This window comes from Capra hircus, chromosome 24 (genome assembly GCF_001704415.2).
Source record: "Capra hircus breed San Clemente chromosome 24, ASM170441v1, whole genome shotgun sequence".
NCBI lineage: Eukaryota > Metazoa > Chordata > Mammalia > Artiodactyla > Bovidae > Capra > Capra hircus.
In genome coordinates this window covers 40,108,197-40,135,994 of record NC_030831.1, presented here as the reverse complement: position 1 = coordinate 40,135,994, position 27,798 = coordinate 40,108,197, and positions in this window count along the sequence as shown.

The following is a 27,798-nucleotide window of genomic DNA, read 5'->3' as shown; positions in this document are numbered from 1 at the left end:
TATACAAATGATTTAAATACTTCTGTAAAACAGTAATTATGGAAACATCATTGGCTCCAGGATGAAAGTTGCCATCTTCACTTTAATAATTCTTAGACTTTTTCCTTCAAAGACATACAGTCACTTTTTAAAAATTATAAGAATTTTTTATAGTCATTACCCTTGAGACTCAAAAAGATTTGTGTTCAGACTGATGGATTATTTGAAGTACATAATTAATAATTATGTGTACTGTTACCAAAATGAAGATCCATCTAGACAATTGAATTTCTCTATTATTTAGCAGTTGGTCAAAGCCAAACATTCTGATAAGTTCTGTTATGAAGCTGCCTTTATTTGTAGAATCTCCAAGTCTGAAGAATATTTAGAATCCATTTAATCCACCTTCAGACCCAATTTAGGCATCCTGTTCAATTTATCAAGAGGTTTACCCTTTTGCTCTCAGATCTATTCAATAATTCACCAGACTTTCATGTAATGCTTGAAGAGCCTTTAAGCTTTCTATAACTTTAACCATCAAAATGACAAGCCTGGCTAATTACCACACTAAGAGGCTGATTTCCAATATCAAAATTCCCCCTTTGCAAGAGTTCCAGCACAGGGTGGTGCCTGCTTGTAACTGGGTTAAGATTACCCAAGTTTCTGGAAGACTTAGCTTTTCCTGCTCCCGCTTGGGCAAGGCAAAATGAGATCAGCATTCTTTTCTGATTCCTACAACTCATGTTTTTCAATAGAAAAGGTCAGAAGGATTCTGATCTAAGATTTATATACTATTTCTGTAAAGTTACATAGTGGGGACCACCACGCTAGAAGTGTTTGCTCTTTGAGGATGCTGAAATAGATTGTGCTGCTTTGACTTTCCCCCTATACTTCCTAGACTCTTCTGTATTTCTAACATCCCATCTTCCTTCCAATCCCAATCTTTCAGTTCAAGGAGAGGCAAACCATGGCTCATGGGCCAAATCCAGATTGCCACCTGTTTTTGTAGATAAGGTTCTTGGAACAGAGGCGTGCTCATTTGTTTCCCTATCGTCTATGGCTGCCCTCCTGCTGTAACAGGAGAAATGAATAACTGTGAAACGGATCATACACACAGGCTCCGCAAGCCTGAAACATTACAATCCGGCCCTTTGAAAATGTTTCCTGACCTTTGGTCTGGCAAGATCACCGAGTCCTCTTACACCTTCCCTTTCACAACACATATGTGGTGGATGAACAAGTCAAGGGTCACTTTTTCATGAACATGTAATTTCATGTCGTGTCTTTGTCTGACTTACTTCACTTAGCATCATGCCCTCCTAGTCCATCCATGTTGCTGCAAATGGCAAAAGTTCATTCTTTTTTTATGACTGAGTGGTAGTCCATTGTCTATATAATACCACAACTTCTTTATCCATAGGTTGCTTTCATATCTTGGCAATTGTCAATAATGCTGCTGCAAACACCTTTTTGAATTAGTGTGATTTTTTTTCAGCTATATACCCAGGAGTAGAATTGCTGGGTGATATGGTAGTTCTAATTTTGGTTTTTGAGAAACCACCATACTGTTTTCCACAGTGGCTGCACCAATTTACATTCCCACTAACAGTATACAAAGGTTCCTTTTTCTCCACATCCTTGCCAACATTTGTTATTTGTATTCTTTTTTTGATGATAGCCATTCTGACAGGTATGAGGTGATATCTCATTTGTGGTTTTGATTTGCATTTTCCTGATAATTAACGATGTTGAGTATGTTTTCATATTGCTTGTTTACCATCTGCATTTCCTCTTTGGAAAAATGTCTATTCAGCTCCTCTGCTTATTTTAAAATTGTATTGTTTTGTATGATTCCACTTATATAAAATTCTAGAAAAGACAAACTATAGTAACAGAAAGCACATCAATGGTCACCATGGACCAGAAGCAGGAAAAATGGAATAACTGCAAAGAGGCATAAACAAACTTTTTGAGGTGAAGGAAAATAGTTTATATCATGTGTATGGTGGTGTTTACATGTGATATAACATGTAGTGTTACATTCTTCAGAAGTCATCAAGTGATACAAATAAACTGAGCTAATTTTACTGTTTACCATGAAAGCTAACTTTTAAATTAAAAATTCTTTTAAAATATAAATAGTTATATATGGGAAGAGGAAATAGAAGGTACAGAGGAGGAAGCTAGACTCAACTGCATGCACCTTATTTGGTATTTATACACATTTCACATAGTTATAAAAGAAAATTAAGCTTTGTAAAATCAACCACTTAAAATTTAATGCACAATAAAACAAGCTAACCTAATATGGACTCACTCCAAAGCCTAATTCTCTTTGAGGAGCTATTCCATGTGACCCTATAGCCCAATAATTTGACTATACATTCTGAGTGGGTATGCTAGTAGGACAAAAAAATGGTCAAAAAATTATTTTTAGTACTCATATTGTTGATGGCAGTGTTATCACACTAGAAGCTATCAGTAACTACTGAGTCTTACTAAGAATAGACTCAGGAACCAACAAGTGATAATCCATCACTTGTCAAAGATAACAACAATATCAGTATTATCTTTATTATCAATAAGGATAATACCTACAGTGCACTGAAACATGTCAAATATCTTTAAATCAATGAATTCCAAAAAATTCACAATTCTTTATTATTAAAAGTGCTACGTTTTTAAAAATGAATATTTATCCTGCCTTTATTTTAGGAACTTTACTTCAGGGAAATAAAAAGGTTCATGAGGGAATCTTTTCTTATAAGAGAAGTTCAACTAGTAACTGAGGAAGGAGTAATGTTATTAAAATTCTGTAGAGCACAAACATAACATTGTAAAGACACTAAACACCAATAAAAATTAATAAAAAATCCAACTTCTTTACAACTTCTAGTGAAATAATGAATCTAAGATATTGATCATCAGTGGCTACTAATATGCAACAAAGAAAAACACTAAATACTACATGTTTAGGTATTTACCTTAATAAACAATACTGCCTATGAAATAGTCTTGCCAATAAATAAATAACCTATATTCAATCGATCTAGATCTAACTACCAATACAATGAATAGAAGAGTATGTTAAATGATACCATGGGGATGCAATCAACGATACACTGACCAAGCGAGACTCTATAGGACTACAGGACAAACTTGATTTCTTTAATAAGTGAGAAGTTTTCTTTTAAAAAGGAAATAGTGCAAAGATGGCAATATAGGAATTATTGTAGATTTGAAGGGGTATGGTATTGTGATAACATTTAAGAAGTAGTGTTTGTTTTAGAGAAACATAGAAATTATTTAGAGACGAACTTACATGGTATCTGGGATTTCCATCAAAATAAAATGGAGGTAAAAGGGATATAGGTAAGTCATTAGAGGAAGCAAAATTAGTAACGGATTGATAATTGTTGAAAGGTAGATGAAATTCTTCATTATATGATTCTATTTAGTGCATCTTTGAGATTTTCCATAACAAAAAAAAGCTAGAAGATACTTGCTGTCATAATATAGTAGGTTAACAGTTAAATACAAAGAAGATACCTGAGAATAACTTTTAAATGCTTTTTGGAAGTCATCTTATAACTAGGATTTAGAGAATGAATCCTTTAAATAGTGTCGTAAGTAGCAAATCATACTTTCAGATTCAGGTTATTTCGAGGATAATATTTAAATGATAGACTCCCAATTGTTTATGAAACTAAAATGGCATGTAGAATGAAATTGGATTTTTAACTTGATATGAAACATTTTTAAAATGCCAGTCATTAATCATTATTTCCAAAATAAGCGTTATTTTTTTATAGTACTGTAGAGAAGAAAGCACTTATCAGATTGCAGTTACAAGTGAGGCAAAATAGCAATGCTGAGACTAATAAGTATTATTGTGTTCTTATGAGGTGCTCCATTGTTACAAGAATATGTGCTAGAATGAGTATATTAAACTGAGTTTTGCTAAGGAAAATAAACTGAAGTGAATTCACATAGCCCACCATGTCTATCTTACTGTCATGGATAGCTGATGCTATCTGTGCCCCATCCCCTGCCCCCTGAGTGGTCATCACGGACTGTGGAGCTGCATATTCCCAAACGGTCAGCCCTACTAGCTCATCAAATCCAGTGGAGTGAGAGATTTTGCTAATATTATCCAAGACTATAACTACCAATTTAACATCAAAACTAATACTAATTCTTTGTTAAACCTATTATGCTTCTCAAACTTGCTGATTATCTTTATAGCTGAATGCATAGTACTGGATTATGTTGTCTGCTATTTTTCAGAAGTAGCTGTTTTTCTCATATCCAGCTTCCTACCACATATTCACACATACCAAAAACATCATAGGACTTCAGGGGAAGTACTGCTTGATGCCTTGATTCACTCTTGAGTCACAAAAGCAGAAATGAAATCTCCTCCTCCTACTGCCCCTCATTCAGAGTCTCCCCCCACCATTCAGAGCAATACCCGGAAACCTCAAGCAGCAAGGGTTGGCAGCAGCTGGCCCTTGTCTGAGACCTGATGTGGGGAATGTAAAGAGCTCTCCAGAATAAATGGGTTTAGTTATTTTCATAATCTCCTACTGACCAGACTCTGGAGCAAGATTCTGAGTTCTTCATAAGAATCCACATAAATGTAACACTTAACCAAAGAAATGCACAGCCGAAATTTCATCAAAAATATTTTGCTAGTTATAAGAAGAATTTTACTTAATGCTTATTTTAACCTACTACAACCTACGCTGTTGAAGTTGTTTAGTTGCTAAGTCATGTCTGAATCCTTTGCGACCCCACCAAGCCCCTCTATCCATGGACTTCTTTCTTCTTCTTTTTTTTTTTTTTAGTTTTTTTTGTTTGTTTGTTTTTTGCTTTTTGTTTGTTTGTTTGTTTTTTGCCTTTTTTTTTTTTTTTTTTAATCCGTGGATTTCTTCAGGCAAGAATACTGGAGTGGGTTGCCAGGTCCTTCTCCAGGGGATCTTCCTGACCCACAGACTGAACCTGCTCCTCTTGTTTGGCAGGCAGATTCTTTACCACTGAACCACCTTGGAAGCCCGTACTGTTCTCATTATTTTATAAACACTAATTTAATATCATAAACCTATAAGGTAATCAGTCACAAGCTATCACATAATGAAACACCACAGTTTCATTAAAGAAGAAACTGAAGTTCTGCTGCTGCTAAAGTGCAGAGAGATTAAATAATTTATCCCAGGGCACACAGCTAGTAAGTAGCAGAGGTGGGATTCGAACCCAGGCTTAAGTTGCTTAACCACTGTATTCTGCCACCTCTCTGCTGAACTCCTCTGACACTTCAGCTATGCTATTTCACAGTACAAATTCCCTTTCTCTTTATAGCTAAAGGCCGTATTTTAAACATATCAATCAATTTAAGCTTATGGCAGTTTAAAAGATTATCTTTGAACATATTCTTAAAATCCACATAAAAGGAGACAGACTTCAGAGTAAGGGTCAAGGGGAATTTAAGAATAAGTAACTGAAGTAAATATACAACTCCTAATGGTTCACAGATGGATCCTTAACTGTTCACTTACCAAAAAAAACAGGGGGCAATGAAAAATGTTCTCAATCTGCTATGCATTATAAAGGCAAAGATTCATCAGTTAAAAAAAAAGTTGCAAGTTTATTGGCTTTTTTCCTTTCAATAAGGTAAGTGCATCTCATTTTACATGCTAAAAGCTTACCAGCTCCTGGAAGATTACAGGAGCACTGCTTGTGGACAGAATTTTGGAGATCCACACAGGAGGAAAGATAGCTCACTTCCAGAAGATGCACAATTGAGACACACATGAAAGTCAGTGACTACACCATAGCAGAAATTTTGTAAAATGTAACCTGTGTTCTACACACTTGAAGACATAATGTGAGAGATAGTTATACTGCTAGATAATTTATTTTTGTGGTTAGCCTATTTTACAATTAATTTGAGAAAATGGCCCAATTACTAGACAGTCTCTTGTACTTTGCAGCTGAACTATACACATTCTATTGCTGCATTCCCTACCCTTGATAATTTGTTGTTGTTCAGTTGCTAAGTCATGTCCAGCTCTTTGTGACTGCGTGGATCTGTAGCCCACCAGGCTCCTCTGTCCAGAGGATTCTACAAGCAAGAAATGGAGTGGGTTGCCATTTCCTCCTCCAGGGGATCCCAAGGATCAAACCTGCATCTCTAGCATTGGCAGGTGGATTATTTACCACTGTACCATTTAGGAATCTCCCTTGCTAACTAGCATGTCTAAAAATATAAATATGTTGAAGTTAATTTAAACTTAAGGGATCAGTGATGTGAATATTCTTGTGCTAAATATAAGTATCCAATGAAAAAATGCCTTTGCAAGTCCAATTCATATACATGTTATAAGAAAAAATGGAAAAGATGAGCAAAATTCCAAAAGCCTTTAAAAAAGATATAGGGTATCCCCAAGCAAAGGAGCAATACTCTTGGTCTTGTGAAATGAAAAAAAAAAAAGGGAATTTAAGTTTTCTTATCAGGAGATCTTAGAGCAGGAGGGGAAATTTAAACAATGGGGGAAAAACTCTATTGAGGGCTATAGACAACCAATAATTTAATCAACATTTTAAGAAATAGAAAATCAATTCTCCTGCTCTTAAGACAAAAATATAATAATCAAAATGTATTTCAGTTCACTATTCAGGCTAGACAAGAGGGAAAGATGACAAAAACCAGAAGAAAGAAAAGACCATCATCTCAGACTTATTCTAATCATTTCTACAACCACAGAAACCACATACGGTACATCTTCTTGAATCAGCCCGTTTTCAAATATTCTGCACTAATGTTCAGATACATTCATTCCTATTTACCACATGTGCTGACTTTTGAAAAATACTGTTATCAAACCCACTTGGACCCAGTGCTCAGGTTCACTCCTGCTATAGTCCCAGTTCCAACTCCCACCAGTAGCTGGACACCTTTGGTTCCCCTATCATTTCCCTCTCAACCTCCCCCATGCCCAGACAATCCCCAGCTCCAATCTGTTTGGGCTCCGTAACCTGACCTTCCTTCTCACTGTGGTAGCCAGGATTCCCACGCTACCACTCTTCAGACCTCCAGCCCTGAATTGTTCTCCCATCCTCTACCTCAACTGGACAACATTAATTTGCTGGCCTCTGAGCCTTGAACTCCCTATTATTCCCCAGCAGCTTTTTGACCACCAGTTCCCTTTCCACAAACCTCAACAACAGAAAAGAGAATTTTAGGTACTTACCTTGGTCATCCAACTAGGTCTAGTTCCTCCCTCTCTGAAAGGTTCTTTATAGTGCAGTCAAGATGAAGAAGTAGTGATGGGAAAATCAGTTTTGAGTTCTCAAATATTTACTGAGCATCCATTATATGTCCCAGGCTAGCATTGCATTCCTCATTAGCTGGTAGGGGGTGGATCTGACACACCCTGACATTCACTGATGTCTCATCAGTGAATGAGACATCTTGGGCTCTCGAAACCCTCAGAATTGAATGGGTAAGGGACAGGGGTGAACACTTAAATAGGATATAAGGGTGATCTTAAGGGAGATAATCTAGCTTCACTGGCAGAATGAATTTCAAAGAGAAAGGGTGAACAAGGGACATACGCTTGCCTACACTATGAGCACAAAAGGAGAAGCCATTATTTCTGAACAGAAGTCTTTGTGGTGGAAATGGCTTTTGGAGCAGCCTGGGAGGGTCAGCGGGTTTTCAGTGAGAGAAAGGAACAGGAAAGTGTTCTTGGTACGCTTGCCCACGCAGTTGCCCCCTTGAATATGTCTGGCTGCTCTCACTCATTTTCCAGTGTGGACGTGTATTACTTTGCTAAGGCTGCTGTTAACAACGTGCAACAACCCGGGTGACCTGAACAACAGAAATTTATTGGCTCAAGTTTCCGGAGGCCAGCAGTTCTAGGTGAAGGGTCTTAGCAGGGTTTGTTCCTCCTAAGGACTGACAGGGAAAATCTGTTCACCCTTCTTGCCTAGCTTCTGGTGGGCTGATGGCCAACCTGTCATTCTTTGGCTTATAGAACCATTACCCTGATCTCCACTTCCCCCTTCACATGGTTTATCTTCCCTGTATGTCATTCTTCAAATTTCCCCTTTTTATAAAGACACTGGTCGCTGCACTAAGAATGGTATTAATATAGATACATACCTAGAAAGGGACAGGTATAGTGAAATGGATTCTTCTGTATGGTTTGTAAAAATCACTCCATACTTACTATGCATACTGTGTAGATAAATTAGGAAGATTTCTTACAGTACAAAGGCATTTTCAGATACACAGATTTTTGTTTGGGGGAATACTGGTCTTTTGCAAATTCTTCACCTCAAGGCCCATAGCACATTGAAGAAACATCTCAAGTTTCATGTTTTTAGATTCTCTATATCTGAACAGACAAGAAAGGCATATTTTAATGCTTACAGATCCCACGTCTACTAGTGACTTGTTTTCTTCCCGTGAGAGGTAAATACACAAAGGGAAAAGATAATGCATTTCAGTACAAACAGGATCCAAACAAAAATATTAGAGCTTGGCTCCTGAACAAGTGATAAAAGGTTTGATGCCATCTACTCTTACTGTAAGTTCTGTCAAGAAGATACTCAGTTCAAAAGGGAGGAAAGTAAGAGAGGGTATTTTCATCCTACCATTTCAGTAATAGGAGTTGGACAGAAAAGTGGTAATAATACTTTAGATTTTCATGGTGCTTTAGAATTTTCAAAGAGTTCTCACATACTCTTATTTCATTTGACTACTGTTTGGTGGGCAAAATAAGGGCAATGATCCCCATTTTAAAGACAATGACATTCAGAGAGTTTAAGGGGTCTCCCAACATGACCCAGATAATAAATAATAAGAAACACAAAGAGTGCATCCAAACCTTCAGGACAGCTTTTTGTTAGCCTTTGGGAACACTAGCCTTTAGGGACAGCATGTAGCTTCTCAATGTCAAAACTGAGTTAACTTACGAAGTTCTTCACCAAGAATTTGTCGCAAAAGATGTTCATGCCAAATGTTTACTAGCTGTTTCAGGTCAAACTGTTTATTAGCTGTTAATCAAAGTGTTCCTGATAAAGCTCTGTATTATTTAATTCATGGCTGCCATACATCACACGTAAACAATGAACTACAGAAAAAATAATAATAAAAGGTCCCTGTCACTCATCCAAAGTATTAAAAGATAATTTAATTTATTCACTGAGTCAACAAACGAGTTGAAGGTTGAGCAACGACTCTGTGCTACAGATTGGGTTACATACTAGTGGTAAAACAAGTGCCAGAGTGCCCCATCTTCATGGAGCTCACTGTCTGGCGTGTGTCCATGGTGGGGGGGTACTTATAGCTGTAAAATGATTAAATGTGAAGGGCACTAGGGAAGAAAATTGTGACAGAAAGACCCCCCTAAGCAGACAGACTGGGATAATCAGGAAAGCCCTTTCTGAGGAGGTGACGTAGGGGCCAAGATTTGAAGTCTGTGGATGAGTTAAGAAGGACCAGGCGACTTCACTTTCACTTTTCACTTTCATGCATTGGAGAAGGAAATGGCAACCCACTCCAGTGTTCTTGCCTGGAGAATCCCAGGGACGGTGGAGCCTGGTGGGCTGCCGTCTACGGGGTCACACAGAGTCGGACACGACTGAAGCGACTTAGCAGCAGCAGCAGTGGTGTGTTAGGGGAGGGTGCAGTAGAGAGGAAGGAGATACGAGGCAGAAGAAATAGAGTGCAAAGGCCTCAACTTGGGACAGAACATAGCACATCTTAGAATACAGAAGAACCGTCTAAAACAGCCGCCTCTACTTTCTCACCTGTTTCTCTCTTTAACACTCTTTAGCTGATCTCCCATCTCCACCACTCCACTCACCCTGTTAAGGTCAGCAATGACCACCATAATGTAAATCCAACCCACACGTCTCTGTCATGTTATTCAGTCTCTCACTAGCATTCATGGCGATCATCGGCCTTCCACTTTAAAAAGCTGGTAACAATCTCTGGGCTCACCTTCTCAGTCTTCTTTGCTATCTTCTTTTGCGTCACTTCTCAATATTAGAGCTATAGGGTTGGATCCTAAGTGCTGTACTTTTTTCTGTCTACATCTTTAAGAGATGTCATCCAGTCCCATGGCCTTAATCCTGCTGTACTGTGAATCTCAAATACATACCTCTGGATCTGATCTGTCTACTGAGATGCAGATTCATATATAATTGCCTCATGTCTCTACCTGAATGCCAAATGGGTCTCTCAAACATATGGAAATAAACATGGCCCTTAAACCTGCTCATCTTCTAGTCTTCTCCATCTAAGTAAATGAGGAACTACTTTTCACACTTCTCTTCCCGTTACTCAACTCCCACTTATACATACTAACAAGTTTCTGTCTCCAAAACACATCCTATAATCATTCACTTCTCTCTACCTTGATTACCATCACCCTAATCTGACAAAACCTGTCCGGACAAGTTCATGTATTCCTGCCAGTCTCTCTGCAGCCATTCCTTCCCTTTGAAATCTAACTCCATTTTTCCAGCTGAGTAATATTCCATGTATACATGTACCACAACTTCTTCACCCAGTCATCTGTTGATGGACATCGAGGCTGCTTCCATGTCCCAGCTATTGTAAATAGTGCTGCAGTGAACACTGGGGTGCATGTGTCCTTTTCAATTATGATTCCCTCAGGGTATTATAAGCCCAGCAGTGGGATTGTTTGGCAAATAGAAGGTTTCTTTTAACATGCAATTCAGATCACGTCACAGTGTTTATTGAAATCCTACAAGGACTATTTCACTAGGAATAACATCTAAATTCCTTAATCTAGCCTACAAGCCTTTCATAACCTGGCCTAAGACCACCTCTCTAACCTCCTCTCCTTCAACACACCTTTCTTCCACACTGCGGTAGGCAGGAATGGCCTCTCTCCCCAGGATGTCCACATCAAAATTCCAGGAACCTGGAATTATGTTGCCTCATATGGCTACGGGGAATCACGACTGCAGATGAAAGCAAGAAGACATAAGAAGGACAGAAAAGATGAATGCTGCTGGGTAACCAAGGCAAAAAATGATGGTAAACTTGGAGTAGGGAAGCAGCAGTGAAATAAGCTAAGGTATTAGAGTGCAATTAGAGCTATAATTTGGAATTAAAATGAACAAGACAAAGTGACAGATTGGGATATAACAGGTCCAAATGAATAGAGCTCAACAATGAGTTGCAGACTGATATTCTCAGCAACTTAGAAGCCTGCCTCTGTGCTCAGTCACTCAGTCACGTCCGACTCTTTGTGACACCTTGGGCTGTAGCCTGCCAGGCTGCTCTGTCCATGGCATTTTTCAGGCAAGAATACTGGAGTGGGTTGCCACGCCCTCCTCCAGGGGACCTTCCGGACCCAGGAATCACACCAGAGTCTTTTGCACTTCCTGCGTTGGCAGGCAGATTCTTTCCCACTAGTGCCACCTGGGATGCCACTAGTTTCCCTATAACAAAATTATCTAAAAGGTAATTTGTCAAAGATCCCTTCTCTCCAGGTGGACGTTACAGGCCACAGCTAAACTCAAGTATCCTGATGGGTTTCACTGTGGAGGTCACGTAGCACCTCCCAATTCTGTGATCCAGAGATTCCCAAAGTGGGAACCCTGGGGTCCCCAAGATCCTTTCAGGCAGTTGGCAAAGCCAAAACTATTTTCATCATCACAAGAACATGTTATTTAAAGCCTAGATGACAAGTGATATCACAGCAGAAGGGACGTTGAAAGAGACAATGCAGTAAGGTGACTGGCAAAAATGTAAAAATAATGCCACTCTTTGTTTGTAGAAATTATTTTTCACAAACATGTTAACATATAAAGAGTTCATTACTGAGTTTTAAGTAAACTGAAATAAAAAACTTCCATGTTTTACTTTCTGACAGTAAATATTAACGAATAAAACCCCAGATGAACAAAAGCTCTTAAAGGTCCTCAGTAATCTTTAGTTGTGAGACAAGGTCCTGGACCAAGTTTGAGAAGCAGTGTCTGAAAAGGCCACCAGAGGGTTCTGAAGATGGGGACAAGGGAAACGGTCTCCCATGCCCTCCCTCTGGCTGGCAGAGCCTCCTCTAGGCTGGAACTGGGGGATGCTGTCTACAAAAGCCCCAGATTTCATATCCTGACCCTGGGTCTCACCTAGAAGCCTCGCGGCCTTGAGCCCAGTCGGTCTGTGGTCCGCTGACCGGGTCCAGAGCGCACAATGACCAGTCACTGTCGCGGGGTCGAGTGTCATCTACTCGCGTAAGGAATAATGCTGACAAACGGGAAAAGGAATCACCGTGGGTGGAGAGGGGCACGGCTGGGTCGAGGGCCCATGTCCTCCCCCTGAGTCTGGGCCACCCCCTTCGACAGGCCACCCCGATCTGAGGAGTCCAGGAGCCCAAGTTCTCCGAGAGACGAGGGGGGCCCGGCCCTCACCCACCTGTTGCTCTTGATGGAATATTCGGAATATTCGGCCCCACCAGGTTGGGCAATTTCGTGGTTCTCTGGGGCCCTTCCATCTCCTTAGACAGGAAAATACTGGGCAAAGTCCTCTGGGACCCTGTCATAGTCGTGTTGTTGTCGGAGTCAACGTGGTGAGACACGTGAGGCGCCCTGAAGCACAGGAAGCGTCGTCTCTAGGTTCCGGCAGCTCAGCTGATACAGGTCGGACTCTGAGCCTGCGCAGTAGCGACCAAGAAATCTACGCCTCACACCCTCCCCTTCTTGTGACTCTGAGCTGGAGTGGGGCATGTTCGGCCCGAGGCGGGGCGTCCTCTAAACAAGACGAGGTGTCCTCAAAAGAAGGCGGGGTTAGCAGGCTTCATTCTGTCTAGCGTTGATAAGCGTTCAGTTCAGTTGCTCAGTCGTGTCCGACTCTTTGCGACCCCATGAATCGCAGCATGCCACGCCTCCCTGTCCATCACCAACTCCCGGAGTTCACTCAGACCCACGTCCATTAAGTCAATGATGCCATCCAGCCATCTCATCCTCTGTCGTTCTCTTCTCCTCCTGCCCCTAATCCCTCCCAGCATCAGAGTCTTTTCCCATGAGTCAACTCTTTGCATGAGGTGGCCAAAGTACTGGAGTTTCAGCTTTAGCATCATTCCTTCCAAAGAAATCCCAGGGTTGATCTCCTTCAGAATGGACTGGTTAGATCTCCTTGCAGTCCAAGGGACTCTCAAGAGTCTTCTCCAACACCACAGTTCAAAAGCATCAATTCTTCGGTGCCAGTTGATAAGAACTGGGGTTATATGTTTGTTTTGCTTCTGTCTTTAGAAGGTGGAAATGTGTTTTAAGGATTAAAAACAAATACTCTAAGGAGCTGAGAATGGCACATGGCACATATGTATAAATAATAGTTTGAAGGACAGTAGATGCAGCCTACTCCAACTAAGGAGGATTGTGAAGAAAGAGAACTAGATGCAGGGAAGCGAAATTAATATCAACCAGTTCTGCATCTGAGGTTTCAACCAACCATCCATTAGAAATATTTAGAAAAAAATTTTCAGAAAATTCCCAAAAGCAAAATTTGAATTTGTGGAGCACCAATAATTACTTACTTTAAAGTATTTACAACCATTAGCATAGCATTTACGTTGTATAGGACTTCCCTGGTGGCTCAGATGGTAAAGAATCAGCCTGCAATGCAGGAGACCCAGGTTTGATCAATTCCTTGGGTCGGGAAGATCCCATGGAGAAGGGAATGGCTTGTTGTTCAGTCGCTTAGCTGTGTCCAACTCTTCACAATGCCAGGCTTCGCTGTCCTTCACCAACTCTTAGAGCTTGCTCAAACTCATGTCCGTTGGGTTGGTGATGCCATCCAACTATCTCATCCTCTGTCGTCCCCTTCTCCTCTTGCCTTCAATCTTTCCCAGCATCAGGGTCTTTCCTAATGAGTCGGCTTGTCTCATCAGGTGGCCAAAGCATTGGAGCTTCAGCTTCAGCATCAGTCCTTCCAATGAATATTCAAAATTGGTTTCCTTTAGGATTGACTGGTTTGATCTCTTTGCATTCCATGTACTCTCAAGAGTCTTCTCCAACACCACAATTTAAAAGCATCAATTCTTTGGCGCTCAGCTTCCTTTATGGTCCAACTCTCACATCTGTACATGACTACTGGAAAAGCCATAGCTTTGACTATATGAAACTTTGTCGGCAAAATGATGTCTCTGCTTTTAAATACACTGTCTAGGTTTGTCATAGCTTTTCTTCCAAGGAGCAAGCATCTTTTAATTTCACGACTGCAGTCACCATCTGCAGTGATTTTGCAGCCCAATAAAATAGTCTGTCACTGTTTCCATTGTTTCCCCATCTATTTGCCATGAAGTGATGGGATCAGATGCCATGATCTTCAATTTTTGAATGTTGAGTTTTATGCCTGGAGAATTTCAGGGACAGAGGAGCCTGGTGGACCACAGTCTATGGGGTGGCAAAGTTGGACATGACTGAGTGACTAACGCTTTCATTTTCTATATTTGTAAGTATTATAAATGATCTAGAGATGATTTTAAATATATGGGAGGATGTGTATAGGTTAAGTGGTTACATGCGAATACTAAGCCATTTAACATAAGGGACTTCACTATCCAGTGATTTTGGTATCTGAGGGGGTCCTGGAACCAACCCCCAAGTTACAACTATACTGAGTTCAACCTCTGTCAAGCAAACCTTGGGAATCACCTGAGACCATCTGGTGCCCACTGTCTGTCAACATCTGAAAGAACACCTACCTTTTCATGTCCTGAGAAGCCACAGAGAAGTGTGTGGTCCAGCAGGAAATGTTCCTATCTGCACTTAGAGATGTCTCTCCAGCTATGGACTACCTTTGTTGGAACACTGGACACCCTCAGTGGCAGTGGTGGTGTGAAACGGACATGGTTAGGAATTAAAGGACCAGCTCAAGATTTACACTCCTCTTGATCCAAGTCCAAGCCAGAATGGTGGTGAAACCTCCTCCCTCTTAGCAAACTCGAATCCGGAAAGTCATGACCCAGAGAACGTGATTACAGGCCAAGGAATGACTTTTAAGTTCAAAGGAGCTAGACAGGATCTGGTTGAGCAGAAGGCTTTGAGAGCTTGAGTTTAAAAGGAAATGATGGGAATTCCCTGGTGTTCCAGTGGTTGGGACTCTGTCCTTCCAGTGCAGGGGGCACAGGTTTGATTCCTGGTCCAGGAACTAAGATCTTGCAAGCCACATGTAAAAAAGTTAAAATTAAAAAATAGAGTGGAAACATTCTCTAACTCTCAGGGCAAAAGTTGCTCTGTCTCACAAATTCTGAACATGGGCTATAATAGCCTCTCTAGCTCCACTCTTTACACTCTCTACTAGACATTTCCTATGTATATCTAGGTCTCTCAATTAAAAAAGAAATCTTTCTTCTTACAGCTTTTTGTTTTCCAATATCCAGTCTAGACTATCTAACCATTATAATTTTTAATATAATTTCTGATGCCAAAGTAGGGTTAACTCAACAAACCATGCTGACAAAATTCAGAACCACATGCATATTAACAAATTATAGTTCTGTTCCTTCTATTGTTAAGTTTAATGATCTGTGTTAACAGGGCAATTTTATATATATATATATATATACATTAAAATACATTCTGGATTCCCAGAGTGAGATCCATCCATCTATCTATCCATCTATGTATCTACCTATCAATCTATCTATCTGTCCATCTATCAATCTATTGAGAGATAAGAGAGCTACAGACTTAGAAGCAGGTGCCCTGGTGGAAACTCAAATTTTCACATCTTATACCAAATGTTCATGGTCACTTGCAGTGCTAATCAATGCTGGATATTTTATATTGAAAAATATTACCCATTTCAAACACTGACCTTCACATTGAAAATGCAAATACTAATTAGAAACCCCTGAGTCAGCTAATGAAAAGTTTTGTATGTGTAAGTTCAAGGTAAATTATAATACACATATCTAAGGCACAGGAAATGTGAAGAAAATACCATAAGAATCTCTGAAGTATATTCCTAGAGCTCAAAAAAAGAATTTGGCAAACGTTAGAAGAACTGCATCCTGGCAGTTCTTCAAAAGCTTGGCAATCCTGAAAAGTTGACCAGTACTCAATCCCTAGCAAGAACTGAGTGAAGTCAGGCTACATATTATGTTCAGTTCTCTTCAACTTTTTCTGTGCTCTTGTATTTGAGACTGCAATAAGGGACTTAGAACGCTGTGTCACAACATATATTTTGACATCTTGGAGACTCTTTCACCTTATCAGATTACAAACATTATCAGGTATCATTGACAATGACACAGAGATTGTGGGATGTAGACAGATGATTGTGTTCTAAAGCACAGAAGCTGAAGCAGCAGGTAATTTATCACTCTCAGCTTTCAGAGTCAGTGTAGCATGGGGGGCTGGCAGTGAGCCTTGAGATCAAATACCAGTTTACACAAGGGAATATTGTACCCAAGTCCACAAGGTTTCTTAGAAAATGAGAACTGTCACTGCGTTCTGCCTCTTAGGTTAAATATTATCCAGCAATGATAGATGCAGAGGGAGAAAACTGAGTTGAAAGGGAGGAAGGTGAGAAGGATGTATACCAGAAGAAAAAGAAGCATTCTTATTTAGAAATTGACAAAAGTAACAACCACATGGCTCCCAGGTAGAAATTTAAGGCAAGTAGCATGATGGTTAAGTATCATCTTAACCAACTCCAACTCCTGGGAGTCCTGGGTTTGAATCCTGGCTTTGTCATGTCTCAACTTTACGAAATGGGCAGATGAATTTCAGCCTGGCTTCCCTGGTGGCTCAGATGGTAAATAATCTGCCTACAGTGCAGGAGACCTGGTTTCGGTCACTGGGTTGGGAAGATCCCCTGAAGGATGGCATAGCAACCCACTCCAGTATTCTTGCCTGGAGAATCCCCATGAACAGAGGAGCCTGGCAGGCCACAGTCCATGGGGTGGCAAAGAGTCCGACACTATTGAGCAACTAAGTACAGCATTAGGGATAATAATGATGGTATCATAAAGAATTGAATAAGGAATATGTACAATGAGTAAACAACAAGGTCCTATTGTATAGCACAGGTAACTACATTCAATATCCCATGATAAACCATCATGGAAAAGAATATGAAAAAGAATATATATGTATATATATATATGTATTCATACATGTACTGAATCACTTTGTTGTACAGAAGAAATTAACACAACATTGTAAATAAGTATCATCGATAAAATTTTTTTAATTAAAAATAAATATTTAAATTGAACTGAATGATTCACTGTGGTAAAAATTGATGGATATACATAGCATACACATATATGAATAGAATATCTATAAATATGCAACCAGAGCTTGATATTTAGAAATAAGTGACCTGGGGTTCAGTCTCAGTTCTGACACTTAAATTGCTCTGTAACTTTAAACTAGTTAAGCATTCTTCTCTTTTGTTTTCTCCAACTGAAGAACACAGATAATAAATCCCTAACACCATTATTCTGAGAATCAAATATACTTGGATGAAGAGTTTATGATTTCTTCTAAAAAATACAATATTAGCAATTAGAATCAATAAGAATAAACATTTTTAATTGTGGTAAAATACAACTAACATAAAATTCACCCTCTTTGTTTCTAAATGAAGAGCTCTACAGTGTTGATCACGTTCACACTACCGTACAACCAACTTTCAGAATTCCAGAAGTTCATCTCGCAAAATCTAAACTCTGTATTCATTAAATAACAATTTCCAATCCGCCTCTCAACTCAGTTCTTGGAAACCACAACTATACTTTCTGTCTCTACAAACTGACTACTCTGGACACCTCACATAAATGGAATCATGTAATATTTGTCTTTTCATGACTGGTTTATTTCACTCAAGCATATCCTCCAGTTTCATCCATGTGTATAGAATGTCCTTCCTTTTCAAGGCTGAATATAATATCCCTCTATTGGATATTAATGTGAATAATGTTCCTTCTTTGGGGTGTTTATTATTTTTAACTCCTGTTCTTCATTCTGGAGACATTTTAAGCTTCAGCCTCTTACCAACATGTGTATCTTTCAATGTGATTCATTTATCACAACCAGCCTGATAAACTCATTTCTTTCACACCAAACACTATTCTGCTTTCTTCTGAGAACATCTGGTTCACAAAAACAGAGGAGCCTGACAGCAGTAACTATAATAGATCAGTGCTGTACCTACCTGACAAAAAGAATTTCAACAAATTCAAAATGATTAATGATAGTCTCTTAATTTAGCTGTGCCCAGAGAAACTGCAATGATTTGATGTGTCTGTCACTATCCTTGAAGAAAAGTCGTTTTTCACAGGAGCTATCTTGTCTGTTGTTATAATTGATAATATGGTCTAATGCTAAAGTTTAGTGTTGCTGCTTCTGCAAAGAGAAAAGTTTGCCTAACCTAAAAGCACTTGTTTTATACAATTTTTTGCAACTGTTTATTGAAGGAGAAAAACCGAAGCACACATACACTTACAGGATATAATACTCCATAGAGATTGGTTACTGAGTGTTTCATTTCAAGAGTTTTAAAAAATTATCTTACTTTCTCACTTCATTAGTAAAGATACTTTTATGTAGCTTTTTATTTTACTACAGATAGAAAACTGAAAGCCAATCTCAGAACATAATAAATCATTTCTAGGAGTTGTTTGAATTTTTCTTTTCCAAATAAGGACACGTCACTTTTTCTTTCTGAGCTTTTTATTTGCATGTGGTTTGAATGGTTTTCTCAAACAGGAAATGTTTCAATACAGAGAGGATGAAACGAATTTGAGATGAATATCAAGGAACTTCCAGAGAGAAGTGTGAACGTTTCGTGGGTCTTGGCTTACCGTTTTCCACTGCAGTGTTCTCTCTCAATCTGAACTGATCATTTTCTCTGTTTATTTCAGCATACATGTGTGAGTGATGAAGAGCACAACACTGATTACAACGTGAAAGGAACTGCTTCTCATTGGTGTGTGTTTTATCCTGTATGTTGAGCAGGGGACGATAAGGTCCCTGGGTGTGGGGCACCCTGGATCATTCCTTCCAGGCTCAGACACGCCCATCCTTAGCTGCTGCTTTGTTTGAGGTCACACTTGTGAAATGGCTCAACACTTCTGTTTATCCAATATTGACTTTACCTGTTCTAACTATTGGCTAATTTCTATAGGTCAAATACTACAGCATGTTCTCTGCATAAATTATTAAGTAAATTCTGGTTGCTGTACCACTGAATTTAAGACTAGACGGAAATTGAATAACTTAATCTCAATGGAATCAAATTTGACAGGATATACCCATATTGCCTTGATTCACGGACCTAACATTCCAGGTTCCTATGCAATATTGCTCTTTACAGCATTAGACCTTGCTTCTATCACCAATCACATCCACAGCTGGGTTTTGTTTTTGCTTTGGTTCCATCCCTTCATTCTTTCTGGAGTTATCTCTCCACTGATCTCCAGGAGCATATTGGGCACTCACCAACCCAGGGAGTTCCTCTTTCAGTATCCTATCATGTTGCCTTTTCATACTGTTCATGGGGTTCTCAAGGCAAGAATACTGAAGTGGTTTGCCATTCCCTTCTCCAGTGGACCACATTCTGTCAGACCTCTCCACCATGACACGCCTTTCTTGGGTGGCCCCACACAGCATGGCTTAGTTTCATTGAGTTAGACAAGGCTGTGGTCCATGTGATCAGATTGGCTAGTTTTCTGTGATTATGGTTTCAGTGTGTCTTCCCTCTGATGTCCTCTCACAACACCTACCGTCTTACTTGGGTTTCTCTTACCTTGGACGTGGGGTATCTTTTCACGGCTGCTCCAGCAAAGCGCAGCCTCTGCTTCTTACCTTGGACGAGTTGCCCCTCCTGACCTTGAACATGGCGTAGCTCCTCTCGGCCCTCCTGCTCCCGTGCAGCCGCCGCTCATTGGACCTCAGGCATAGGGTAGCTCCTCTCAGCCACCTGCTCTGACCTTGGGCATGGGTAGCTCCTCTCAGCCGCCTGCTCTGACCTCGGGCATGGAGTAGCTCCTCTTGGCCACGCTTCCTGCACCGCCCATCGCAGCCAACATTCTAGGAATCAGCGAACTGAAATGGACTGGAATGGGTGAATTTATATTCACCATTATATCTCAGATGACCATTAGATGACCATTATATCTACTACTGCAAGCAGAATCCCTTAGCCATCATGGTCAACAAAAGAGTCCGAAATGCAGTACTTGGATGAATCTCAAAAACGACAGAATGATCTCTATTCGTTTCCAAGGCAAACCATTCAATAGCATGCTAATCCAAGCCTATACTGCAACCAGTAACGCTGAAGAAGCTGAAGTTGAACGGTTCCATAAAGACCTACAAGACCTTTTAGAACTAACACCCAAAAAAGATGTCCTTCTCATTATAGGGGACTGAAATGCAAAAGTAGGAAGTCAAGAAACACCAGAGTAACAGGCAAATTGGCCTCGGAGTACAGAATGAAGCAGGGCAAAGGCTAATAGAGTTTTGCCAAGAGAACACACTGGTCATAGCAAACACCCTCTTCCAAAAACACCAGAGAAGACTCTACACATGGACATCACCAGATGGTCAACACCAAAACCAGATTGATTATATTCTTTGCAGGGAGAAGCTCTATACAGTCAGCAAAAACAAGACTGTGAGCTGAATATGGCTCAGATCATGAACTCCTTATTGCCAAATTCAGACTTGAAGAAAGTAGGGAAAACCACTTGGAGAAGGCAATGGCACCCCACTCGAGTACTCTTGTCTGGAAAATCCCGTGGACACAGGAGCATGGTAGTCTGCGTCCATGGGATCGCTAAGAGTCGGACACAACTGAGCGACTTCACTTTCACTTTTCACTTTCATGAATTGGAGAAGGAAATGGCAACCCACTCCAGTGTTCTTGCCTGGAGAATTACAGGGGGATGGGGGAGCCTGGTGGGCTGCCGTCTCTGGGGTCGCACAGAATCGGACACGATTGAAGTGAATTAGCAGCAGCAGTAGCAGCAGGGAAAACCACTACACCATTCAGGTATGACCCAAATCAAATCCCTTATGATTATTCAGTGGAAGTGAGAAATAGATTTAAAGGACTAGATCTTAGACAGATTGCCTGATGAACTATGGACAGAGGTTCGTGACATTGTACAGGAAACAGGGATCAAGACCATCCCCATGGAAAAGAAATGCAAAAAAGCAAAATAGCTGTCTGAGGAGGCCTTACAAATAGCTGTGAAAAGAAGAGAAGTGAAAAGCAAAGAAGAAAAGGAAAGATATAAGCATCTGAATGCAGAGTTCCAAAAAATAGCAAGAAGAGATAAGAAAGCCTTCCTCAGTGATCAATGCAAAGAAATAGAGGAAAACAACAGAATGGGAGAGACTGAATCTCTTCAAGAAAATTAGAGATACCAAGGGAACATTTCATGCAAAGATGGGCTTGATAAAGGACAAAAATGGCATGGACCTAACAGAAACAGAAGATATTGAGAAGAGGTGGCAAGAATACACAGAAGAACTGTCCAAAAGAGATCTTTATGACCCAGATAATCACGATGGTGTGATCACTCACCTAGAGCCAGACATGCTGGAATGCAAAGTCAAGTGGGCCTTAGAAAGCATCACTACAAACAAAGCTAGTGGAGGTGATGGAATTCCAGTTGAGCTATTTCAAATCCTGAAGGACGACACTGTGAAAGTGCTACACTCAATATGCCAGCCAATTTGGAAAACTCAGCAGTGGCCGCAGGACTGGAAAAGGTCAGTTTTCATTCCAATCCCAAAGAAAGGCAATGCCAAAGAATGCTCAAACTACCGCACAATTGCACTCATCTCACACTCTAGTAAAGTAATGCTTAAAATTCTCCAAGCCAGCAATACATGAACCGTGAAATTCCTGATGATCAAACTGGTTTTAGAAAAGGCAGAGGAACCAGAGATCAAATTGCCAACATCCGCTGGATCATGGAAAAAGCAAGAGAGTTCCAGAAAAACATTTATTTCTGCTTTATTGACTATGCCAAAGCCTTTGACTGTGTGGATCACAATAAACTCTGGAAAATTCTGAGAGAGATGGGAATACCAGACCACCTGACCTGCCCCTTGAGAACCCTATATGCAGGTCAGGAAGCAACAGTTAGAACTGGACATGCAACAACAGACTGCTTCCAAATAGGAAAAGGAGTACGTCAAGGCTGTATATTGTCACCCTGCTTATTTAACTTCTATGCAGAGTACATCATGAGAAATGCTGGGCTGGAAGAAGCACAAGCTGGAATCAAGATTGCCGGGAGAAATATCAATCACCTCAGATATGCAGATGACACCACCATTATGGCAGAAAGTGAAGAGGAACTAAAAAGCCTCTTGATGAAAGTGAAAGAAGAGAGTGAAAAAGTTGGCTTAAAACTCAACATTCAGAAAACGAAGATCATGGCATCTGGTCACATCACTTCATGGGAAATAGATGGGGAAACAGTGGAAACAGTGTCAGACTTTATTTTTCTGGACTCCAAGATTGCTGCAGATGGTGATTGCAGCCATGAAATTAAAAGATGCTTACTTTTTGGAAGGAAAGTTATGACCAACCTAGATAGCATGTTCAAAAGTAGAGACAGTATTTTGCCAACAAAGGTCTGTCTAGTCAAAGCTATTGTTTTTCCAGTGGTCATGTATGGATGTGCGAGTTGGACTGTGAAGAAGGCTGAGCGATGAAGAACTGATGGTTTTGAACTGCATTGTTGGAAAAGATTCTTGAGAGTCCCTTGGACTGCAAGGAGATCCAACCAGTCCATTCTGAAGGAGATCAGCCCTGGGATTTCTTTGGAGGGAATGATGCTAAAGCTGAAACTCCAGTACTTTGGCCACCTCATGAGAAGAGTTGACTCACTGGAAAAGACTGTGATGCTGGGAGGGATTGGGGGCAGGAGGAGAAGGGGACGACAGTTGGCTGGATGGCATCACCGACTCGATGGATGGAAGTTTGAGTGAACTCCAGTGTTTGGTGATGGACAGGGAGGCCTGGCATGCCTTGATTCATGGGGTCACAAAGAGTTGGACATGACTGAGCGACTGAGCTGATCTGAACTGAACTGAAACAACTAACACTTTCACTTCACTCCACTTTCATACTTCAAAGAAATCTCTCATTTTTTCCAAACTGGTTATTTCCAATTTTATTTGGAAATGAAACATTAATTTATATCCTGGGAAAGACTGACTGACCAGAAAATATCATAATTATGGAAAGGAAAACAGGAGTAACAGATGATTCAAGAAAAATGTGGATTTAGAGAATACATGGATATAAAAACTACAGAGAAGCAAAATGGCTGATCAGAGTTCAATCTTTTTTTTTTTAATCTTACTTCAATTTTATCATTTGCAGAAAACAAAATCTCTCTTAAAGATCTAATACGATCTCCAATGATTTTATATCAATTTGCTTATGACTTCTATATAACATAGAACAATGATTATGAGCTATGACTTTGGGGTTCAGACAGATCTGAATTTGAATCTCAGCTTTAGTGCTGAGTAACTGTCTTATATTGGGAAAGATACTTAAGTTTTATGGTTATCAATTTACTAGTCTAAAAAATGGGCCTGACTAATCCCACTACCTGTCTCACATGATTTTTGTGTGTACTAAATAAATAATGCTTCTATGTACTTAGTATGATGTCTGCTCTTAGTCAGTGTTCAGTAAAGTTCAGCTGTGGTTGATGAAATTATTCTGATGACAATGATTATCCATATGATGAAGTTAAGAGTTCCTACTTCAAATATTTTTTGGGTAGTTGCTGAGAATCAGGCTTTTGATTGAAATTATTAAATACCATGTCATTACTTTTTGATTCATGAGAAATTTTCAGAAATTATAACTTCCTAATGCAGGATTTAAAGAAATTGTATGAGAAGAATAAGAATTCTTCACTAAAACAAAATTATAGAAACATTGGAGACTATTCTCTTTATAAATGATTTTAATTTGTCATCTTATAAACTTTAATGTTCTAGACAATAATTTTCAGGGAAGTCTTCAATATTTCCAGTTTGGGTTCTGAAGATTTTAACCTGATGTGTAAGATGACTAATGTCAGTAAAAGATGGTATTTGACAAAGTGTCTTTTGGATTCTAAAGAAAGAATATTTCTATTCACAGAAAGTGAAAATATATCTGGAGTGGGCAAAATCTACCTGCCTGAAGGTTGAAGGCTGAATTTAGTAATTACATTTATTTTTTACTGTTACATAAAACTTACATAAAGGACAATGCAAAAACAAGTAATCACCACCCAAGTCAAGAGATATAATTACTACAGAGGAAACATCAGAGCAAGAAAGACAACATTGCTAGAACCCCAGAAGCCAATCATAACACCATTTTATTTCCTCCTGGAGAAAACTACTAGCCTCATTTTCATTGTTTCCAGCAGGAGTGTTGGTCTAAATAATCTAGCTGGCAATTTGCAGAAATGGAAGGTCCGTGTGACTTTGAGACTCCTCTTAATCTTATCATTCAATAATCAAAAACAGAGGTCAACATGAGGCCAACATATTCTGTACAGGTCTCTAATGTCATAGACGGAGGCTACCCTCAATTTGGAGGTCAAGGACCTCCACTGGACATTGGGCAAAATTCAGCTGACTTGAAAGAAGGGAAAAAAGGTGAAGAATTCTTAAAAATAAAATATGTCTATAATGTAGTTATTCTTTATTACTCTAAATTTCTCAAAATTTGGGTACAACTTGAACATATTGGCCAAGAATCAGTGTGGTAGTCATATTTTCATTACATGTATTTAATAAAGTAAAGTGACTGTAACTCACTGTCACTACTCCTATCCACACCTCTGCCCCATTTATATAAGACTTGGCATTCCTACAGTGTCTGTCCATCTTTATAACTTTATAGCTTCTAGCTTGTGATTGTTTGGGGCTTCCTAGGTGACTCAGTATTCAAAGAATATGCCTGACAATGCAGGAGACTCAGGAGATGTGGGTTCAGTCCCTGGGTTAGGAAGGTCCCCTGGAGCAGGAAAGAGACTCAACTGAGCATGCACGCATGTGAGTGTTTAATAAGTGTTTCTTAAGTAAATTAAAAAGCAAAGAAAGGGACATCTACTAAAATTTTGAGAAAAAAATGGGTCACTGAAATTATTATTGAAAGACGTTTATTGAAATTATTGAAAGAAGTTTCCAAAGAGAGTATTAGACTTAAATAGATATGTAAGATTTCATGATCAGAACAGAAAAGAAGGGGCATTTGAGTTGTGAACAGGTCTATAGAAGTGAGATGGTGAAGTTGCTCAGTCGTGTCCGACTCTTCGTGACCCCATGGACTATAGCCTACCAGGCTCCTCCCTCCATGGGATTCTCCAGGCAAGAGTACTGGAGTGGGTTGCCATTTCCTTCTCCAGGGGATCTTCCCGACCCAGGGATCGAACCCAGGTCTCCTGCATTCCAGGCAGACGCTTTAACCTCTGTGCCACCAGGGAAGCCAGAGATGTTGTGGGGAGGGAGGTGGAAGGGGGGTTCATGTTTGGGAATGCATGTAAGAATTAAAGATTTTAAAATTTAAAAAATAAAAAAAATTTAAAAATTTAAAAAAAATATATAAAAGCAAAAAACCAAAAAAAAGAAGTGAGATGGTGATTGCATCTGAAGGAGATGAGCAGATAAATTTGATTGGATTAGACACAGATGTAGGCTCTACATGGTCCCCCTGCTAATCCAGTGCCTCTGCCATCTGTTTTGTTTATTGGAACATTGTTTTGTTGTTGTTCAGTTGTTAAGTCATGCCTTACTCTTTGCACCTCCATGGACTATAGCACGCCAGGCTCTTCTATCCTTCACTATCTCCCAGAGTTTGCTCAAATTCATGTCCATCAAGGCAGTGATGCTATCTAACCATTTCATCATCTGCCACCGCTTTCTCCTTTTGCCTTCAATCTTTCCCAGGGTCCTTTACAATGAGTCAGCTCTTTGCATCAGGTGGCCAAAGTATTGGAGCTTCCCAGCGTCAGTCTTTCCAGTGAGTATTCAGGGTTGAATATTGGAACATAGCCACAAAAAATTAAATAAAATACTCATAAGTGTCTCCCATGATAAAGTTCCTTCCACTGGAAGGAATTACTGGTGGCTTCCTCTTTCACTGAAAGTGCCCAATATTTATTACACCTCCTTTCCTCTCATCTCCTCCCCTTTTGTCTACCTAAATCTCACCTATTCACTCACTTAGCAATTCACTGGGGAGCTCCAGAGACTTTTTGACTCTTACTTCTGAATTTTAAATTCCCTTATAAACAAAAACCCCTTTTCCTATTGATTTTGTCTCGGTTTTCTGGAAGCTCTAAATGATTCTTGGCTTTTCTACATCAGTCTCAGAGTAATCGCTCTCTTTTCCCTTTGGAGCTTCTTAAAACAAGTCAGCATAATTGTGTCTACTTACGCCTTTAGCATAAAGCCTTCATTCTAGTCGTTAAAGCCACTCAATGATCTTGGAAATGTTTTCTTCACATTTTTTTTGTTCACTCTTTATTTTTAAAGCAAGTAAAAGCAAGCAGTCCAAGTATGTGATTTATTTTTATGAACAAGAAGACCCAGAGAAAAGAAAACCCTTTCTTCCTGAGAAGTAAAGGTCTAACTGACCATAACATTATTGCTTCAAATGTAATTCCTTAAAATATAAGGCTGTCTTTCTCAGGAGACAAGCACATTCAAAGCCAGCATTATTCCAGTCAACCATGTCAGATGAAGTGCATCTTTTTCTTTTCTCCAAGATCAATATAATACCATATACAAAAGGAAAATTATATCCATGTAGACAAAAAAAGGGCTTTTCAGAGGGAAAACTAAAACATTAGATGCTCTGTTTCTCCTTGTAAACATACATACTCTGTTCTGGAAAGGGCCACACAGATCTTTGCAGTGGTTGCTTAAGATCATAGATGAGGATGCGAGTCAGTTTCACTTTTCACAAGAAAAGAAAAATCACTGCTCAGGTACAGCTAAAGGTTTCCAGCACAGATAAGGAATTTACTAAGTGTTTCCCATAAGATAAGTAGCCAGATTTACAAAAGTGTCAGGATGTTCACCACCACATTTCATTTTTTGAATAATAAATCCCAGAAGCAATCTAAAAATCCATTAATACAGAATTGATTAAGTAAACTACGGTCTGGTTAAATATTTGAATGCTGTGTAATCCTTTGACCAATGATGTATAGCTACATCCTTAGACAGGGAAAGAACTATATGACACCTTGAGTTAAAAGCAGATTTTGAAATAGTACATAAAATTCACCTCATCTGAAACTGTGTGCTCCTGTATATGTATATGGGCTTCCCTTGTGGCTCAGCTGGTAAAGAATCTGTCTGTAATGTGGGAGACCTGGGTTCGATCCCTGCGTTGGGAAGATCCCCTGGAGATGGGAAAGGCTACCCAACCCAGTATTCTGGCCTGGAGAATTCCATGGTCTGCACAGTCCATGAAGTCACAGTCAGACACATATATACATATATGTATTATATGTGCAGAGACATGCATAGAGAGACAGTCCTGCAAATGTCTAGATGCCTGATTTAGGAGTAATGTTTGCTTTCTTCATATAGTTTTGAACTTCCTCAAGGTTAAAATTACCGATTGCACACCCGTTATATGTGGAATCGGAAAAAAAGTGATACAAATGAATTTACTTGCAGAATAGAAAGAGACTTACAGACTGAAAGAAGGAACTTACGATTGTAGGGGGTTGGGGGGATTAGGGGAAGGGACAGTTAGGGGGTTTGGAGTGGACATGTACA